The sequence below is a fragment of the Orcinus orca genome, chromosome 1 (assembly GCF_937001465.1).
Source record: "Orcinus orca chromosome 1, mOrcOrc1.1, whole genome shotgun sequence".
In the NCBI taxonomy this organism is placed as follows: Eukaryota; Metazoa; Chordata; class Mammalia; order Artiodactyla; family Delphinidae; genus Orcinus; species Orcinus orca.
In genome coordinates, this window is record NC_064559.1 from 206,236,432 (window position 1) to 206,256,453 (window position 20,022).

Genomic DNA, 20,022 nt, shown 5'->3' on the forward strand with positions numbered 1-20,022 from the left:
TTGAAGTCTGCAATGCTGATTCTCATGTCTCAAGATCTAAGATTTCCAGGTTCGTCCCCCACCCTTCTTGCCCCCACTCCCCTCCTGTCCCTGTGACTTCAGGTCCTTGTTCCGGAGTTGCTCCTTCATGCTGTCAGCGTCCTTCTGGAAACATTTCCTACGGGATCCTTTGCGTTCAAGCCAAAATTCCCTGGGGAGAAGTTGCTTCCACCACTCTGCTTTTGTTTGCTCTCAGATTCCGAAACTGTTTCAGTGGAAAGGAATAGTTGCTCGCAGTTTGGCCTCCTCTCATGGCAGATAGCTGACCTTTCCCCTCAGAGATCATTGGTACCTGAGACTTGCAGGATGGAAGGAAGTGCCCTGTAGAGAAATGCAGCTCATACATACACTCAAGGTTTCTTTTTTTCTTCTTTGTTTTTGTAATGAAGTGGTAACCAAAAGCTAGAATGGTCATCACTGAACAAGTTTATCTGGCTTTCCCTACTCCCCCCCCCCCCCACCAAGTCTCTAGGAAAAGGGTGTTTCCAACATTAAATCCATTGCCACACCCTTGTTATAACACTCCCGTCAACCTACCTCACTCAGCAAACAGGTCTCCCCTGATTATTGCTTTAAAGTTAGTACTGTAGTATTGCATTATGGAAAGACATTTACGGTTCTAATTTTAGAGAAGAACTTTATTAAAATATCCCTGCCCAAGGTCGTGAGTTTTTCTCCGCTTTGCCTCTTTTCCTATGTAAAAGCAGCCTGTGGTAATCCACGCAGGTGGCAGATAAAACTAGCAAAGCACTCAGCGAATGCTTTGAGGTATTTCAGTCATTATTGAGAAATAAGTGGTTAAAAACATATGCTCCTAAGAGCTCTAGTTTTGTAGAAAAACAGAACTCTGCCTGTCATCTTGTGTTATAAATACAGAGGTAACTTACCAGCTTTGCAGAAATTGGGGCTTTGTTTTTATTACGAAGAAAAATGTGCAGCCTCCCACACACCCTCACAGCAGTTGCATAGCATTGGAAAAATCCTCCAAGAGCAGACAGACTGATGGTTTTATCCAGACTGTCATTACGTATGGCCTGTCTGCCAGAGACTCTAGGCCCTGAACTGGGAGTGAAGGCAGAATGTGTGGAGCAAATCAGAGGAGATCAGTTTGGAAAGGGAGTTTACAAAGGAAGAATGCTGACAGTGTAAGATAATGGAACCTGTGGTTCTCAAACTTGGCAGATGTGACCGTGTTGGAGAAAAGCTGCAACACAGTGGAGAAAAATGCTTTCTTGCTCTTTTTCCCCTCAGGTCAGGTTGTGTAAATTGCTGAAGGATGGAAGACCAAAGCCTTAGATTGTTATGAGGTTCTCTCCCTCTATCTTTTCTAAGAATCATAATCTGTTGTTAAGGGTAAAAGCCACTGGGTTCATGTTTATGCATATTCTTGTACTTAAATCAGTTAGAATTGATTAAAAGGGAGTGGTTTATTGATGAAATGGGAGTCGTAATATTTTTATTTATACACATTTAGATCTAGATCAGCACTGATAGATTTCTCTATGAGGTCGGTAATGTTCTATATCTGTGCTGTCCACCATGGTACCGTCAACACTAGCCACACAGGACGGGTGAGCACTTGAAATGCCACTAGTGTGACTGAGGAACTGAATTTTTAATTTTATTTAATTTTAATATATTAAAATAGCCACATGTGGCTAGTGGCTACCATATTGGACAGCACAGCCCCAGATGAAAGCTCTTAAGTGATTCACATGGCTGTCAGTGAATAACATTGAAGGGCATTCTCTCATGTACAGACATGTTATAGTTCTGAGGACGTATGCTTTTATTTATTTTTTAGAGAAAGTTGGAATGAAAGGGGGAGTATAAAGGTACTATTGGTGTGTGACATGGAGAATTACAAGTTAATTTTTAAAACAAACCCCCCAAAGGTAGCCTGTTTTAATCTATTTAAGAAAAACATTAACGAGAACTATATTATTCTGTTTTAAGAATCTGTGCCCTTTGATTATAAGAGGAAAGCTTGTTAGTGGGTAACGAAAGATGAAGTCTAATTAATAAATGGATTTTGTTCATTCATCAAATATTTGATTGCTTTCAAAGTTAACATGGCACAAATTCCTGCTCTCAGGAATCTGAGCAGAAACCAGGATACCGTGCTTGTATAGCCAGAGTAAGGTTGGAGTGGGGAAAAGTTCCCAGGGGGCTGTGAGAGCCCTTTAGAGAGGCTCGAGGATTCGGAGCAAGCTTCTTTGAGAACTGATAACTCTTTCTGTTGAACAATACAAACTAAAACAACGAGAACTGATAACTCCTTCTGTTGAACAGTACAAACTAAAACAATGTTCCTCGGACCAGCTAGATGTATTCTGACACAGCGTCTTCGGCAAAATGTTATTGAGTTCCTCTGTGTCGTGGGGTTCTTAGATGTGTAGAACGTGGGCTGTCTGTTAACTGATATCTTTGATCTGCTAGGTATTGTGCAGGTTAGTGCCTTACATGGGTTATCTTGTTTATTCCGCACAACTCCTTTATGGGGTATGCTGTTATTATTTTCTTTATAGATGAAGAAACCAAAGTTTAGACAGAGAGATCAACTGCTCATGGTTATAAAGCTAGCAAGGACCAGGGTGTGTTTCTGTCAGCAAGGCCTTATAGAGAAGATGAGAGGAGACAATATATGAAACATATGAGCTGGTAAATAATAAGGTATTTTGCATTTGTAATATGTTAAAATGCTAAGTGTAAAATACAGACTATGCTTGCAGAAGGAATTAATTAAAGAGGGGCAAGAAAGGCATGGCACAGTTTGGAGGCATCATGGATTCCTTCTCAGACAGTGTAGGGCTTGGAGTGGACTTGAATAATACACAGTTATTCAACAGATGTTTATTGAGCTGGCAGTAAAGACAGTGTGAGCAAAGGTGAGAGAGTGAGAGGACCAAGTAGGGGTACATGTAGAAGGCTTTTTATTGGAGAGTTGTCGGGGAGCAGGGTTATGAACTGAGGACCAGAGAGGTGGTTTCCTGAAGGAGGAAATTGAACCTCATGTAGTCTTTCCTGGAAAGTTTTTTTTTTTTTAATTAGTATACAATTGACATAAAACATTATATTAGTTTCAGATGTACAACATTATGATTTGATATTTGTATATAATGCAAAATGATCACCACACTAAGTCTAATTAACAGTTCCCTCACTACATATAGTTACAAATGTTTTTTTTTCTTGTGATGAGCACTTTTAAGATCTACTCTTTTAACAACTTTCAAATACAGTCAGCCGTCTGTGTCCGTGGGTTTTCCATCCACCGTTGATTGACTCTAAGGATGCAAAACCTGGGGATATGGTGGGCCAACTCTATTCATTGTTTTAGCCATTTTATGGAAAGGACTTGAACATCCGTAGAATTCGGTATTGGTGGGGGCTCCTGGAACCAGGCCCTCTTGGATACCAAGGGATGACTGTGTACCATACAGTGTTGGTAATATAGTCACCATGCTGTACGTTACATCCCATGACTTATTTATTTTGTAACTGGAGGGTTGTACCTTTGTCCCACTTAGCACATTCTTGAATGTTCTTGAATGAGGACATTAAAAATTGAGATAAAAGGTAGGTGTCATTTGTGTTTATAGAGAGAATTGAGGTCCAAGGTAAATGAGGGCACTGGGAATGGAGAAAAAGATTGACGGTATTTTCCCAGATGTTTTCCTCCAGATACATGTGATTCAAGGTAGTGGCCACTTTCTTGCCATTATCTCCAGCCTATTACGTGGTGCTCATCGCTTTGATTTGTGGGTCATCTCTGGTGACTACGGGGAGGTCCACCTTTCGCCTTGGCTTGGAGCCTGGGCTGTGGTTAGGGCACACCGAGGCCAGAGATACTGTCACTGCCTTGGCACCATAAAGTGGTTTTAGGCATCTAGTCTTTTTTTTCTTGAGTTCTTGCGATCCCCCTTCTGTTTTAATTTAATGTTCCACTTACGGGAGTTGATTCCTTTCCCTTGCTGCTGAGTGGCAGATTCTTTTCTTTCCTCTTTTGGTAAAAAATACCTGATTTGCTTTATTTAGTTCTTTCAGCTTGCCATCTAAGAAGGTTTTGTGGAGTGAATCATTCTTCATGTGGTTCTGTAGTCCGAGTTGATGTTGGTCTCTAACGTGAATAGAACGACCAGTGAATAGTTTGGATTATTTTCTAAAACCTGATCAGTGGTTAAGGCTCATGCTGATGTGGCAGGTATTTGGGGAGTCAGATTCCTATCAAGAACTCCTGATATTAAGTGCAGTTAAGTTGTAGAATTTCTATTACTCTTGTTCACAACTCATACCGTTCTAAGGAAGAATGAGAGTTTGCATTGATCGTTTATATGCTTTGTAATGTGGAGATGAATTACACTGGGCAGTATGCTCTGGATATTTGATTCTGTTGATAAGCAACTTACTGAACAGTTTTCTTACGCACAGACTTCTTAGACTCTTTAGTATGACAAATACACCGTAAACTGTGAGAGTATTTGTAAGCAATGCATCCTACACTTTACACAGAAGATTTTATTGTTGCGCTCGTTGGTTTGGGGCTGTCTGTCATAGGGTCTCCAGATTCTTTTTGGGGGGGATTTATTTTGGCAAATGCTTATGGTGTCTGTGTTTAGCCCTGTACCCTACATCTAATGCTCTTCCCAGGTCATCTCATTTAGTACTCATAGATACTATATGACTTTGACTCCCAAGGCCCTGCCTTGGTTTCTTCTCTCCGGAGCATCAGGTTGTCTTTTTAGCTGCCTAGTAGATACCTTAGTCTGGATGGCTCTGTATTAGCAGCCGAAACCCAACACTTTGCAAAATTGAAATCTCTTCTCCATTTAGTCACATGCATCATTCCCCCACGCCCCCGTCCCCATCCCCTTGTTGTCCAAACTAAGGATGGAAGCCCTTACATCATCTTCACTTCTCTGTCTTTGATTCCCAACTGGTTGATTACCAAGCCTAAAATCCATTGGAATCACTAATAGTATCGTCCTCCTGTTTTGATCCTGGTGGAGAGTAAGAATGGCTTAATTGTGGATGTGGTGATGGGGCTCTCAGGATGCTTAAAAATCTCTTCTGGGCTACCCTGGTGGAGCAGTGGTTGAGAGTCCGCCTGCCGATGCAGGGGACACGGGTTCGTGCCCGGGTCTGGGAAGATCCCACATGCCGCGGAGCGGCTGGGCCCGCGAGCCATGGCCGCTGAGCCAGCGTGTCCGGAGCCTGTGCTCCGCAACGGGAGAGGCCACAACAGTGAGAGGCCCACGTACCGCAAAAAAAAAAAAAAAAAAAAATCTTCTGTATTATTGGGAATCTCTGTGGATTTTTCATTGGTATGAAGAGCTGCCTTTTATATCACTGCTTTTTCTACATATTCTGAAATTCTGTAATATTCTAAAAAATGCTTCTTACCTGTTCGTATCATATCATTTGTTTAAAAAAATATCAAAAGTGACAGACCTTTAGGGAAGAAGCAACACATCATATCCAGCTGCTTAAAAAAAAGAAATCCAAAACAAAACGGTAAATTACCAATTGCTGAAAATGGCACATATGTCTCTAGGTGGTTAGACATACTGTTAAGTCAATTTGCAAGTTGCAGGATAAAGCAGGCAGGAGAATAAAGAAAGGGATCTGTGCATTTCCCCAAGGTCCCATAGATTTGATAAAATTAACTTTAATCAGAAGTGGCAGTTTTTCCACTGAAAGCATTTGAGAATAAATTTCTCTGTTTTCTGACGTGAGAAAGAAGATTTCTTTTGAGAATGCTGTTGTGAGCCTGTGCTCCATTTACATTGCAGCCTTCCAGGTTGTGTTTGTCAGTTGCTTTTGAAATTTATGTTCTCTCATGTTGAATATTGCCTTGCTTGCATTTTCCGGGTGTTCTTAAAGGTCACTAGAGACTAGAGCTCTTCAGTATACGTTTACATTGGGCAGTAAACTGAGCTTCTGATGTTTTTGTGGTTGTGGAGTATGGAATGAATATTTTGCTTGTGGGTTTAATTTTTCCTTGACTACAAAATTGAGGAGATTTGTCAGGGGAACTTGACTTTGAGCAGTTAGGATACAGACCTTATTTAATCAGGCAATTCAGTTGCTCTACTGTCTTTATCTTATACTATATGAGATGAAAGCTTAGAAAAAAATACCTGTGTAGTATTGATTAATCCTGCCAACGCGTGGCCAATACAAGTCTTGTTAGCAGATGGACTTGCCTCGGGAAGAAATGCAGTTTCTGCCTCCTTCAGTCCTGCTCAGTGTTATCACAGTTATTGTACTTAGGTATGACCTAGTCAGTTGCTTTCACACTTTTAAAAACTTAGTTTGAAGAGCTCTGAAGACATAGCTTTTCTTTTTTTTCCCCCTCCCTGTATTACTCTCCTACTGATGATAATGTTCAGGTCTATAAATCAAAAGGTTCTCTTTTAGTCTAGTGATGGTTAAAGAGCAGTGTTAATAATTTATAAATGTCAAGATGAGCCCTCTCTTAGGCCATTGGTCTATAGGAAAAGCTGCAACTTTGGTACATATTATTTAATAACAGTTTGTGTTTTAAATTATAATGTAATAGATTTAATTTGGGTATGTTTTAATATGAATTGTAGCATTAAGCTCTTGTGCCCCATTCTTTAAAGAAACATGATTTTCAATTTTTCTTATTTTGACACTTACCTTTGGAGCCTTTTATTTGTTTCACAAATCAGTGGGTTTCTCAGTAATGACCTTCTTTCCAAGATCTTGGCAGACACTTGCTTTAGAGAAGTGTCTGTCTGTATTGGAAACCCGATGTAGACTTGATGGCATTCTCTTCTCATTCCCAGGAGGGCCTGGTCCTGGAGGTAAATGAGTTTTTATTAGAGAATCTGTTACGTGCTTAGCTGGACTGGGGTGTATTATCTGTGATGTAGGGCCATTATACCATCCTCTAAAGCTCGTTGTAGTAAACAAATTAAGCTATACATAGTAATAGGGACTATTTTATTCTTGAGTGTATGGCTGTTCCTCTTATCAAGAGGGTGAAAATGAAAAAAACATTATACCCTCCATATGAATTTATTCGATTTATTGCTGGTTATGTATATTCAAGGTTTTTTTTTTTTTTTTGGTAGATAAACTTGATCTTTTTCCCTGAGCAACAGATAGAAGAATATGCTGGCATATTCTTACGAGTTTTTATTTTGTGAGGGTACTCTTTGGAAACTGTGAATTTACAATGGGGTTAACTTATTGGGGCCAGAAGCCAGGTGTATCTCAAGCTGAATATCCAGAGAGGTTACTGCTGATGCCTGCGGTGGGAACTTTAGGTGACATTCTATAGGTCTGTACTGTTCTATACTTCCTTTCATAGTTTCCTTCTTTCTACTTGTAGTTTCCTCACTTTCAAGTTCCAGAATGGAAAGTGTCCTTTCAGCTTATTAGCGCCCACAGATTTGACTGTTGTGCTTTTTGCTGTATGTGTCATATGTCACTTGACTGCTCTTGGCAGTCTTGGGTACCATTCCTGGTCATGGAGAGACATTAGTGCTGAGAAAAAGCTGGCAGTGCTGCCTTCATTGCTGATGAATGATAGAAGCTAGATAATTATATGTAAGAATCCTTATTTAGAAATCTAGACTCTCTTACTAGGCAATGACCCCTCCCCTCCTTTTCTGGCTCTTCCTACTCTGAATGTTAGTGTTATCAGTCATTCGGTGCCCAAAAGTATGGGGAATCTAAAACAGTCAACTATAGAATAACATGCTTGCACTGTCAAGATTACCTGGAGTTCATGCTTCCTACTGTTCCACGTACATAAAAGATGATATTTGTAGAGTACTGGGTAAACTGGAGATATTTTGGGAGTGTCCGTATAGGACTTTGTGAAAAATTCATTACGTATTTTCCCCCATTCTTTCATTGAGAAATATAGTCATAATTTTCTTGATAATGCACATGTATTTTGAGTCCAGTTAAACCTTTTCGTATCAAGTATTTAAAAACAATACGCGGGCTTCCCTGGTGGCACAGTGGTTAAGAATCCGCCTGCCAATGCAAGGGACACAGGTTCGAGCCCTGGTCTGGGAAGATCCTACATGCCGTGGAGCATCTAAGCCCGTGCGCCACAACTAGTGAGCCCTCATGCCACAACTACTGAAGCCAACACGCCTAGAGCCCGTGCTCCGCAGCAAGAGAAGCCACCGCAATGAGAAGCCCGCGCACAGCAACGAAGAGTAGCCCCCGCTCGCGGCAACTAGAGAAAGCCCGTGTGCAGCTACGAAGACCCAATGCAGCCAAAAATAATAAATAAAATAAAATAAAATTTATATATATATAAAAAAACCCAATATGCTTTTTTCCTCCTACTTGACGCACCAGTTCTTTAGGATTCAAATTATGACACCAAGTAAGCATCACTAATGAGCCTATTAAATCTCATTTTTTTCTGAAATTGAGCTTTTGTTTTGAATTCATATACTTAGTTACTACGTTTTCTTTTTTCTTTTTTTTTCTTCGTGTGGACTGTACAGTATTCAATTTAGGGCCTCAAAAATGTTACTTAAGAAAACTATTTTTAAAATCTAGTAACTCTCCTTTATTAATTTGCAAGGTAAAAACAGTCTCTCCTCCACCCCCCAGGTCTTCATTTGAATAGCTGCTGTATTTCCCTTTGAAACAGGGGCGGGGAGTGGAGTGGATGTACCTATCTTGTGTGACTTCATAAAGTAGAAGCCAACCAAGACTGTAGCAGCCTGGGTTTTATTAAATACAGCATTTGGTAACATCATTAATATGTAATTTGTCTTTAGGCAACTGTTACATATGTAGAGGGCTTCTTTGTGAATAAAACAGGGTATTGTTTTCACCTCAGCATTTTCAGAACATGGTCTGAGACAGTCTTTCCATCATCCTATCACTGAAACTTCACCTGCAGTTTACAAATTTATTTGGCCTGTCCGTAATACCTTTTATTTGCTTCAGAGTATTCTCTTGCTACTTTGAATGTTTCATCTCCTGTAGTTTGCTTCCACGCCACCCAGTCATCCAGTCTCATGGTTGTTGGTGTAGAGTTTGTATGGTGAGGACTCCCAGGTTTAAATCTCCAGCCCAGAACTTTCTGACCTCTCAACCTGTACCCATATTTCTGCTTAGATATTTACTAGGCGTCTCAAACTTAACATGTTCCAAACAGAATTCCAGCTTTCCTTCTCTTCCCCATCAGTAAATGAAGCTCTGCTCTTCCAGTTGCTCAGGCCCAAATTGCGGCCCCTTCTTGGACTCTCCTCTTTGTCTCAAATCACATCCAGTCTGACAACAGATTCCGAGGGCTCTACTAGCAGAACCTGCCCACAGTCTGACCTCTCCTTGCACCCTCACTACTGACACCTGGCCTGAATCCACAGTCTCGTAACCCTGCAGCAGCTGGAGGGAGTCTGTTAAAACGTAACTCAGATCATTACTTCTTTATGCCAAAACCCTACAAAAGCTTTTCTCTTATTTCAGTAGATGCAGCATGCACACCGCCCCCGCCTGCCCCCCTTCCCTCTTCACCTGACTTTCTTCTTTGCTGTCACTGCTTCAGCCACCTTGGCCTTTTGCTGCTGTTTGGATGTGCCAAAACTGCCCCTGTCTCAGACCTCTGTACTTGCTTTTCTCTCTGCCTGGAATACTTTCCTCCAGATAACCACACAACTTGCTGCCTTACTTCCTTTAGGTCAAACGACCCCTTATCAGTGATTACCTTAAATAAATTAGCCCGCCCCGCCCCATTCCCTTTTGCCCACCTTAATTTTTTCTCCATAGCACTTATCACCAGGTAATTTACTAATATATTTTCTTGTTTGTTTGTTGTCTGCTTCCTCCCCTACTATACTGTAAGCTCTCTGAGGTTAGAGATCATGTGTATTCTGGTCGCGCATATATCTGTAGCTCCTAGGGCAGTGCTTGGCACCTAGTAGGTGCTAAATAAATATTTGCTGAATTAATGGAGGAATTGACAGCGACTTTGCTCAGGACATTGGTGTTTATTTTATGATCAGTGTCACAACTACAGCATTTCAGTGTTGTGGTCCAGGCCGCGGGACTCCCTGTACTCCCACCCTCTCTGGTCACTTGCTAGTTCTTGGTATCTTGAATTGAATTAATTCTAGTGGCTCTTTTGCTTTTCTCTTTCAATGACATCAGGTTAACAAAGATGGCAGTGTAATACATCTGGTCAACCTAGAGAGCATCATACCCAGTTGGAACAGCTCAAAGAAAATGGCAAATTGAGTTCTGGCTTAGATTTATGCTTTTCGTCAGAGCTACTTTTCCTTTTCATCTAGGACTCAGATTCTGAGTGTTTTTAGAAGGACTGCTCCGGTGAGCTTTGCGGTTTTTTTCCCTTGATATAATTTGTACCCATGGATTAGAAGTGTATTATGAATGCTTTTGGTTTTTCATATATGTGTGAAGTGTAACTGTGTTAAGTATAAAATCCACCCTGTCATTTCCTTTCATCAGCTGTTGAGACCTTACGTGCCATGGTTGCAAATTAACTTTGAATCTCGGATCTCTGCAGACTGAAAGAAACCCTGTCCAACTTATCTGCTTTGGAACATGTTGTGCAGAGGTAGTAAGCCTGACCAAGTATTCATGCATATTAAAGATTACTGTGGTCCAAGGAAGGTTCTCTTTCATTCTTAATGTTACATGAAATACAACTTCTCCTATGTGTTTAATTAACTATGCTTTTACAACTTTAAGAGGTGGTTTTTCAGAATTGTGGAGGTAGAGCTTGTCCTTGTGAATTTTATAGCCAGATGCATTTTTTTTTTAATTTTAACGAAGCTTGAGCTTTTTCTTATTAGTTTGTAATGTTGCTGTTTGTGTGTGTTTGTGCTGTAACAGCTTTATTGAAATATAATTTGCATATCACATAATTTACCCATTTAAAGTGTACAATTCAGTGACTTTTAATATTTTCACAGATATATGCAAGCATCACCATAATCAATTCTAGAACATTTATATCATCCCCAAATGAAACGCATAACTATAGCACCCCAGCACCCCCCACCCCCAGGCAACCACCAATCTGCTTTCTGTCTCTGTGGATTTGTCTTTTCTGGGCATTTAATATAAATGGGATCATACCGTATGTGGTCTTTTGTGACTGGCATTTTTCACGTAAGATAATGCTTCCCAGGCTTATCCATGTTCTAACATGTATCAGTATTTCATTTCTTGTTATTGTTGAATAATGTTCTATTTTATGGGTATACCATATTTTACTTATCTGTCTGCTTGAGTTTTTTTTTTCACACCCCCCCCCCCCCCGCCCCTTTCCCCCCCTTGGTGTCCATACGTGCTTGAGTTTTATATTTATCTTTTCTGTATTTGATTTTCTATCTGTGGCCATGCTTTGGGAGAGTGAGTTCAGGAATTCTTTCCCCTTTCACACTAGGGTTTTGGTCTTGTAGGTATTTAGTTTCCCTTGTTCTTGGCATTGTGGACACCAGGTTTTCTCAGTTAGTCGTGTGATAACAGAAGCATCCACTTGGCTCCAGGACCAGAGCAGGTCACCACTGAGTAACACTACCCCTGATCACCTTCAGAGCTTGCCAGGAAACATCAAGATTTTCAGAATATTTACTTCTGTTTTCCTAATTCAGCTTCACACATCTGTGTAATTACTATTTCAGGTAGTGTTTTGAGTTAATCCAATATATTTCAGAGAATGAAGAACATGCCACATTATATAGTTTTCGTAATGGTGTTAGCTTTATGGATTCCATACTGGTCAAGCATAATTTTGAATAAAGCAACACAGATGCTTAATCCTTTGAAATCTCTGTGATAGACAAGAAGTTTTATTCGTTGAAAGCAGTAGTTCTCAACTGTGAACAACTTTGCTCCCCAGAGGCTATGTGGCAGTATTTGGAGAATTTTTTTAATGTTTTATTAATTTAATTTAATTTATTTATTTTTGGCTGTGTTGGGTCTTCATTGCTCTGCGCTGCGGTGAGCGGGGGGTACTCTTTGTCGTGGTGCATGGGCTTCTCATTGCGGTGGCTTCTCTTGTTGCGGAGCACGGGCTCTAGGCGTGCGGGCTTCAGTAGTTGTGGCGCGAGGGCTCAGTAATTGTGGCTCGCGGGCTCTAGAGCGCAGGCTCAGTAGTTGTGGCGCACGGGCTTAGTTGCCCTGCGGCATGTGGGATCTTCCCGGATCAGGACTCAAACCCGTGTCCCCTGCATTGGCAGGCGGATTCTTAACCACTGCGCCACCAGGGAAGACCTGGAGATACTTTTTTGTTGTTGTCATTGGAGCAGTGGGTTGTGGTACTAGAATCTATGTGAGTAGAGACCAGGGATAATGCACAGAACAGGCCTCCCCACCAACCCCCCCCCCCCAAATCTGGCTCAAAATGTTAATTGTGCCGCAGTTGAGAAGCCCTGGTTTAAACTGAGCAGTGAATTCTTCTTCACTACTTAGTAGAAGAGACACAACTATAGGCAACTTGCAAGGCAAAAAAAATTTCGTATGTAATTGCGAAAATCTTCACATTTTAACAGTACAGAAAAGCAGTTGCTTGTGTCAGTGGATTTGTGTGTTCTTTAAAGAAAAGGAGGATTTTTGATTTTGGTGGGTGCGGGGGAACCTCCTTGGGCATCTCATCTTTGGGAATTCCCTACTCTTACTCCAAATAAAAAGGTTATGTGTTGTTTGTTATTTAATTTTAATTGAGCTGTTGATTGTAACCTGGAGTTTTGCTATCCTGGGTACTTTCCCCACCTTTTGCAGGTAGTATGTTTTGTTGTTATTATGTCTTTTTGGAAGAAATTAAGATATTTGTCAGAGTCCGCCAATCTTGGTTCTCTGTTTTTTCCCAAAGCTTCTCAAGCAGTTGAGGAAGTGCTGCTCTAAGCATTACACCCACTTGTGATTAAGGTGCGTTCATTCTTTGCCTCCTTCTGTTTTGATACCACAGAGGCTGCTCTCTGAATTTGACTAATGGGTCCCTTCTAGGTTATTTAGGTTGTCTCAATAAGACATGTGTTCCAGGAATGAGTATTTAAACATTGACTAATTAAACTGATTGAGTTTAAATATTTATTAACCCCAAATGCAGAGAATCTTTGGAGGTAGATGTGTAACCGTTTGCTTATAAATGATTGGATTTGTTCAGGTGGGAGAACGTGACACCTGTTTATTTTTACGTGGGAGAACTGCTCTCAGTACCACATCCGTTTCAGATGAAGCACTCTGACCTCTGCATGGGTTCCTAGATCCGCTGACCCCATGTTTCAGAGTTACCTTGCCTCTCTGTCAGTGATTCTCCAGCCTGTTTTGAGGTGTTCTGTGCAGCAGGTTGCTGTTTATGTGTTCTTATCCGGGAGTAACAAGTGTTAGAGTGACATTTCCCTTTCCAGAGCACAAGTCAGTACATTTTCATTCCCAGGCTGTTGGTATGAAAGGGAACAGGAAAAGAACATTGATGTTACTGAGAAAGCAAGTCGCTCAGCTGTCACATGCTTCCTGGGTGTTCTGTTGCCTGCCTGGCTGCAGCTGCTTGTCTTGCAGGTGGGGCCCAGTGCAGTGGGTAGCTCACTTAGGTCTTCCACTCTTGGACCATCCCATTTTGTTACGAAGGGAAAAGGCTAAAGCATTTATTGAGACATAATAAATGTAGAAATGGCAAAGGCAGAAGTTCTTGAGGACCTTGGTTCCTGATTTAGGCTTTCAGAGATAATAGATTTGAGAGCAAGCTAGTTGGGAATGGCACTAACAACCGTTGTTGGAAAATATCTCGTGCCAGAAGGGATGAATGCTTCCCCAAATCCTACTTTCATCTTAAGAGCCTGCAGTAACACCGTTTGCTTAGCAAACTCTCTTAAGGCTGTGTGATTGAAGGCAGTATAGCCTTGTGGTTAAGAGTATAGGCTCTGAGTCAGCGCCCTGGGTCTCACACAGAGCTGTGTGATTGGGGTCTACCGAAATACACAGTGCGTGAGTTTGGGTCTCCTTGCTCAGCCTCTCAGTGCTTGCTTTTGCAGGGAAACTGTACATAGCAACGGCATCTACTGAATAGCGTTACAGTTAGGATGATCATGTGACCTGGTTTCACGTTTTTCCTGAACAATTATTAATGTTTTTGCTCTCAGATGTGTCCTGGTTTGGACGATAAATTATATTCTCAGTCTCATTATAGTGAAGTTTAAATGAATTAACGTGTAAAATGCTTAGCGCGTGTTAAGTGCTCAGTGAGTATTAGCTGCTTTATTATTTCAGGAGCTCCCATTATCCGTTCCCCCCTCTACTTAAGCTTACTTCCTACTAGTTCTACTCTGTGCCTGCCATCCAGGACAAGGATTTAATCAATAACTGTTTTACTGCACTTGCACCTGAATGCTCTCTCCTCCTTTTTGCTCCTCCCACCCTGTTCATGGTGTGCAGGCCAGCTCAAGCACCCCCTCAGTTATTTACGCATGAAATATTTTCTTTCCCAAATAAAGGTCTCATCATAATACCGTCTTGATTGATCCAGCTTATGTGTGAGAGGGAGGGCAGGGAAGAGTAATTTATTGCTCGTCTGTGTGTGCCAAGCAGTGAGTTAGGATTTGAGAATACAACACAGGGCAAAGAGAGTCAGGGTCAGCCCTTCACGGAGCTTCTAGCTTAGAGGTGGAGACAGATGTTAATCAAATCACACAAATAAATGTGAAGTTACCGTTGTAGAGAGCATTACAAAGGGATTTAACCTAGTCCTTTTGGACAAGAAAGGACATCTTGAGGAAGTTCCTGTTGAGCTGTGACCTGAAGGAAGAATAGGAGATACCTAGGCCAGGAGAGGAGATGAGCATCATGACGGAAGGGAGAACATGAGCTAAGTCTTACTCCAGGTAGGAGGGCGTGTGTTCAAGGGGCAGAGGGAAGGGCAGTGTGGTTGGGCACAGAGTGTGGGAGGGAGGCGAGGGATGAGGCCAGATAGAAAGATAAGGGCGTTGTAGATCATGGTTAGGATTTGGGTTTTTAGTTAACAGAAGTGACAAGTCACTGAGTATTTTAAGGTAAGGATTGACATAATCACGTTAGCCTTTTGAAAGGAGAGCCCTGGCTGCAGTCTATAAAGAGAATTATGAGGATTCAGAGGAGTGGATTTGGAGAGAAGCCAATTGAAGTGGTCCAGGAAAGCCACACTAGTAGCTTTTAACTAAGGTTGTGGTGTTGGACGTGTTCTCAAGTAGGTGTGTTTGAGAGAAATTTATAAGGTAACGGTGACATGGTTTGTTGATGATGGGATGAAAGAGAGGAGGTGCTAAACATGTGGCTTAGATGTCCAGCTTGCATGATAGGGTGGGCAGCAGCACCAGTCACGAGAGAGGCCATTTGGGGCCAGAGTGTGCCATTGTTTTGATATGTTGAGGTACCTTTGAGACATCCAAGAGGAGACTTCAGGTGGGGGCAGTTTTTGGAGGCATCTGGCTCTGCAGGAGAAGTTTGGTAAACACGTGCATTTGTGGATCGCCTGTGTGGGTGTGGTACCTGGGGCCTGACGGACACGTAAGAGATCGACGAGGTTGAGGAAGGATGGCTCCGGATAGCTCCTGAAGAGCTCCCCCATTAGCTGGTCCAGTACTAGAGGTGGAGGAACAGTTAAATAGACCCAGGAGATGACAGTGCCAGGAAGGCCAGAGGAAAAGAGCCTTTCCAGAAGGAGGGTGTGTGGTCAGCCCTGTCAGAGGGTGCTGAATGGTCAAATGATAATGAGAACAAACCCTGTAGTGGATTTGATGCAGAGAGGAAATTGCGTCAGTAGAAGTTGTTCTAGTGAATATTACACTATAGTCATGGTCCTTGTTGGTTAGTGGAGAAGTTACACAAGTTAACAATAGATACCAGTAGTGGGATCAATGAGGGCCACTTTGCAGGCAGGATGGGGAACAGTGAGGGGCTGGACTTTGGGGGGAGTCTGGGAGCCTTCCTGGAGTTGGGCAGCAGAAATGCCTGAGGGCCCTAAGGGTAAGTAGAGGTTAGCCCGACAAAGGGGAGGGGACTGCTGGACACACAGGAAGGGTGGAGGTGGGGCTGGAGTGGTGAAGGGGCAGTCAGGACAGGAAGGTCTCTGTAATCTTTGAAAAGGAATGGTGCACAGTGAATTGTGCTGTACATGGTGAATTGTATGGTGTGTGAATTATATCTCAATGTAAAAAAAAAAGTGGTGGAGGGTCAGATGCTTGGCTGGCTGTGTTGGAGGATGAATTGGAAGGAAAGCAAAAACAAAATTTTATAGTCACAGAGACCAGTTAGAAGGCAGTTGTGTTAATCTGTGTGAAAGATGATGATGGCTTGAAATAGGCACTCTCTGCTTGAGTTGGAGCAGTGGACAAATTATAGAGTTATTCAGGAGGTGATTGGTAGACCCTGAGAGCTGAGGAAAATGCCTAGTGTGTGATTGGTATTTGACAAACGTAAGCATTTCTTGCTGTGGTTGAATGAGGAAGAATTCATTGGACTTCACTAACTGCATTTGGTGTGAGAGTCAAGCGTCCTCCAGAATCTGGCTTGAGCAACTGAAATGAACAGAACTCAGGGATTGGGAACTCAGGAGGAAGGAGCAAGTTTTCATTAATAAGTGGGTTTTACCCAATCCAAGAGGAGATATTTTAAAATTTTTACTTCATTTGTAGTCAGTTTTCCATGATTTATTTCTTACTCGTGTAATAGGATTCCCCCTCCTCCCTAGTAGGTAATAAATTCTTGAGGGTAAGGATGACGTTTGGCTACGTTTATATCTTGCATAGCACAGTACACTGTTTGGCATTATCTGCTGTAGTAGATAATGTAGTCATGACTGATCTAAGTATATATTGTTGATAGTTTATATTTATAAAGCACTTTGCAATCTATAAGTGCATTTACCTGTATATGTATACTTAATTCTCACAGCAGCTCTGTGAAGTAGCTATTATCCCTGTTTTACAGCATTGAAACTGACTCAGAGAGAGAGTGATCTGCCTAAGGCACTAGCCCTGGCAGTGCCAAGAACTTGGATCTTGGCTTCTGAGCCCAGTCTTCTTGCAGTTCTATCAAGGGCCCAAACCTCCTGGGACTGCTTAAATAGTGACAAGAAGTGGTGTCCTTAAATGAGGTGTGGACCCTGAGCATGACCGAAATTTTAGTACTTTATCCAAATCAGTTCTGTTACGTAGTGTAAGGTGTTTGTAGGTGGTTGTTGGCTTCACTTTGAAGAGGCAGACAGTGTTTGTGTAGAGGGTTAAGTAACCTGAAGTAATAAAGAACAGTTCTGTATCCTCGACTCTGTTAAATGCCTTTGACCCTGATTAGATCACAACGAAACGAAGCTAGCCTACCAAATTTTATCAAGATAAAACGATGAAGTGCAATCTGATGACTCTGGAAACTAGTGTGAGGACTATACGTTCGTTTTTAAAAAATCAGTCCTCTTCCACATGTCACTCCAGCCCCTCTGGCCTCCCGTGTCTTGAATGTAACTGAATCACTGCTGCCTCTGGACATTTGCACCTACTTTCCCCTCTGCTGGAATGGTCTCCGTGTTTCCTCTGTACTCACTCTTAACTTGGGACAAAGCCACCTCAGTGAGGCCTTACCTGACCATTTAAAATTGCAATCCTCTTATACTCCCTTGTCCCCATTGGACTCCCCATGTAAGATCTTTTAATATAGTGAGTGTGTGTGTGTGTGTGTGTGTGTGTGTATGTGTGTGTGTGTGTGTGTGTGTGTGTGTGTGTATGTATATATCTTTCTCCACTTCCTGGAACATCAGTTCCACAAGGGCAGGGATGTTTGTATGTGGTTCTCTGCTATTTTCCCCATACCTAGGGCAGTAACTAGCACACCGCACATTGTGGGCATTCAGTAGACATTTGTTCGATGAATAGATGAAGATTGTTTTGAATCTGAAATGTTTTAGATTTGATTATTCCTTTAATTAATTATTAAAGTATCTTTTGCCGTGTTTCCTGTTTAACTGGGTTGAGTAGTGGATCGACAAGATATTTTCAATATTCTTGTCTGTCTTACTGGAGAAAAGTACCTCTTGTTTTTTGGGGGAGAGGTTAAAGTGAGTGTGTTTCCTAAAACTGTCTGTGCAAATTATCAGCAAGAATACATGTAGGAAAGGTTGGCACCTGTGAAGATACAGATTATAACCTGAGCAGCAGGTTGGAATCAGGTCAGATGGGGTTCACCTTTGGGAGACCTGCTTTAGACTCACTCACGGGCAGATGATCTCTTCTTAGTTCTCCTCCTGTAGCCTGAAAAGTGGGAGTGGTGACTTCTGTCTGGTTCACATCACTGAGTTGTAGACAGAGAGAATCTAATGAGATCATGGCAGGGACCTGCTTTGTAAACCCCTTGCTGTTTTAAAGATGCTGTTGTATTGTCTACTGTGTAGATCATTTCTAGCGTACTGAAGCGACAGCTACCTTTCTCGGTGCCACCTGGTTCCTCTCTGGGTCCCTTTCCTCAAATGTTGTATTATTGTTGCATGTTGGTCGTTTTATAATGAGGCTCAAAAAATTATGATTAGTGTGGTAAGTACAGAGGAAAAGAATATATCCCCACTGAGCTATATTTTATAGCCAAATGTGAATGGTAGTTGGATTAACTTTTGCTTTGGATTATCAATATTCTTGGTTATCTGAAGGTTGGATACACGCGCGCGCGCGCACACACACACACACACACACGTAGAGGATTTTATTTTGTGGATGTTTTCTCTGTTGATTGTTGAATTTTTCTTGCTAACTCTTGGCAGAAACAACTCAAATTTTTTTGTAAATAGAAATACAGTATATGATTTTGTAGGGAGTAACGTTGAATGTACAATTTGGACTTACTGTTTTTTTTTCCTTTTTTTAAGTGCTGAAATAATATTTTTACACAATTTTCTGGAGCAGTTATCCTGTTAACCCTAGGGAGAATGAGTTTTTTTCTTGAACTTATCTGAAGTATGTCTGTCCTGAACTGCGTCTTAGAGGCTTTCAGCCTAAGCTTCTTGTTCTTTTTAGATTCCCAGGAGGCCTTGGTATGTTTTCAGTGTCAAAGAGGAATGTTTTAACAACTGTATTAGCTGATGGTTTTCTTTCTTGTATGATTGGCTTGTTCAGGCTCTAAACTTAAGCCAGATGGAGAAAGTAATATGTCTCTTGGTGTATTTTCAATTGCTAACACTAGTGGCCTACAGGGACTTGGGAGTTTATTACTGTCTGTTTAGCAGATGATTCATTGAAGCAGAACTTTTGCAGGCACTAGAATAATTTTTCATTTTCTGGAAATATGTTTAGAAAATTGAAATCCTATCTGAAAGTGCATTTCCTATATAAAAGGAAGCAATTTAGGTTTGTGCTACATGCTTTCATCCTTCTGACTTTGCTTATAGATTGTTGGCATTATTGCTCCTTCATTGTTCTCTCACCCAAAAGTTGTTGTTAACATTTTAAAAATTTTCCTGAATGCCTAAGGATATTTGAAGTGCTTATGTGGAGGTCTTTTCTGGTATCAAGTTTGACCTAAGAGCTTTGGAGAGAGTATATGATAATTTTTATGGTTTTGGCATGACCAAAGAGAATTTTCTCTGCGTCTGAGGCATGTAATTACAAACTGACTTGTTTGTTGTTGTCTGAGTAAAGAGGACCAATTTTTCGTTTCTTTGCACGTGTTGTTTCCTATCTGGCCCTCGTAGCATGAGCAAGGGATGGTTCTCCTATTGATCAGTTGTCTCCTCTCTGCATTAGAGCATTGCGGGCAAGGACCACGAGGTGTTCCGTCATGGTGTCTCTAGTTCTGAACCCCTGGCACGTAGATAATGTTTGGTACAGATTGCTGAAAAAATGAGATACTGGGAAGGATGATAAAAGATTGCAAAAGATAAATTACTGGTTATTATGACTGTTCCAAAACTGACATGTAAATAAAATTAAAATTTTTTATAAGAATTGTGTTGGGTTGGAGCTTGGGGTTTACTCTTCTCATTATACATTCTTAAAACCT

The 20,022-nt window shown here is 41.4% G+C and overlaps 1 protein-coding gene across 5 annotated transcripts in view; it reads left to right on the plus strand.

The window, feature by feature from the left end:
• Nucleotides 1-20,022, plus strand: part of RERE (arginine-glutamic acid dipeptide repeats) — a 429,014-nt gene that overhangs the window by 146,353 nt on the left and 262,639 nt on the right. The gene's annotated exons all lie outside the window — the stretch shown is intronic.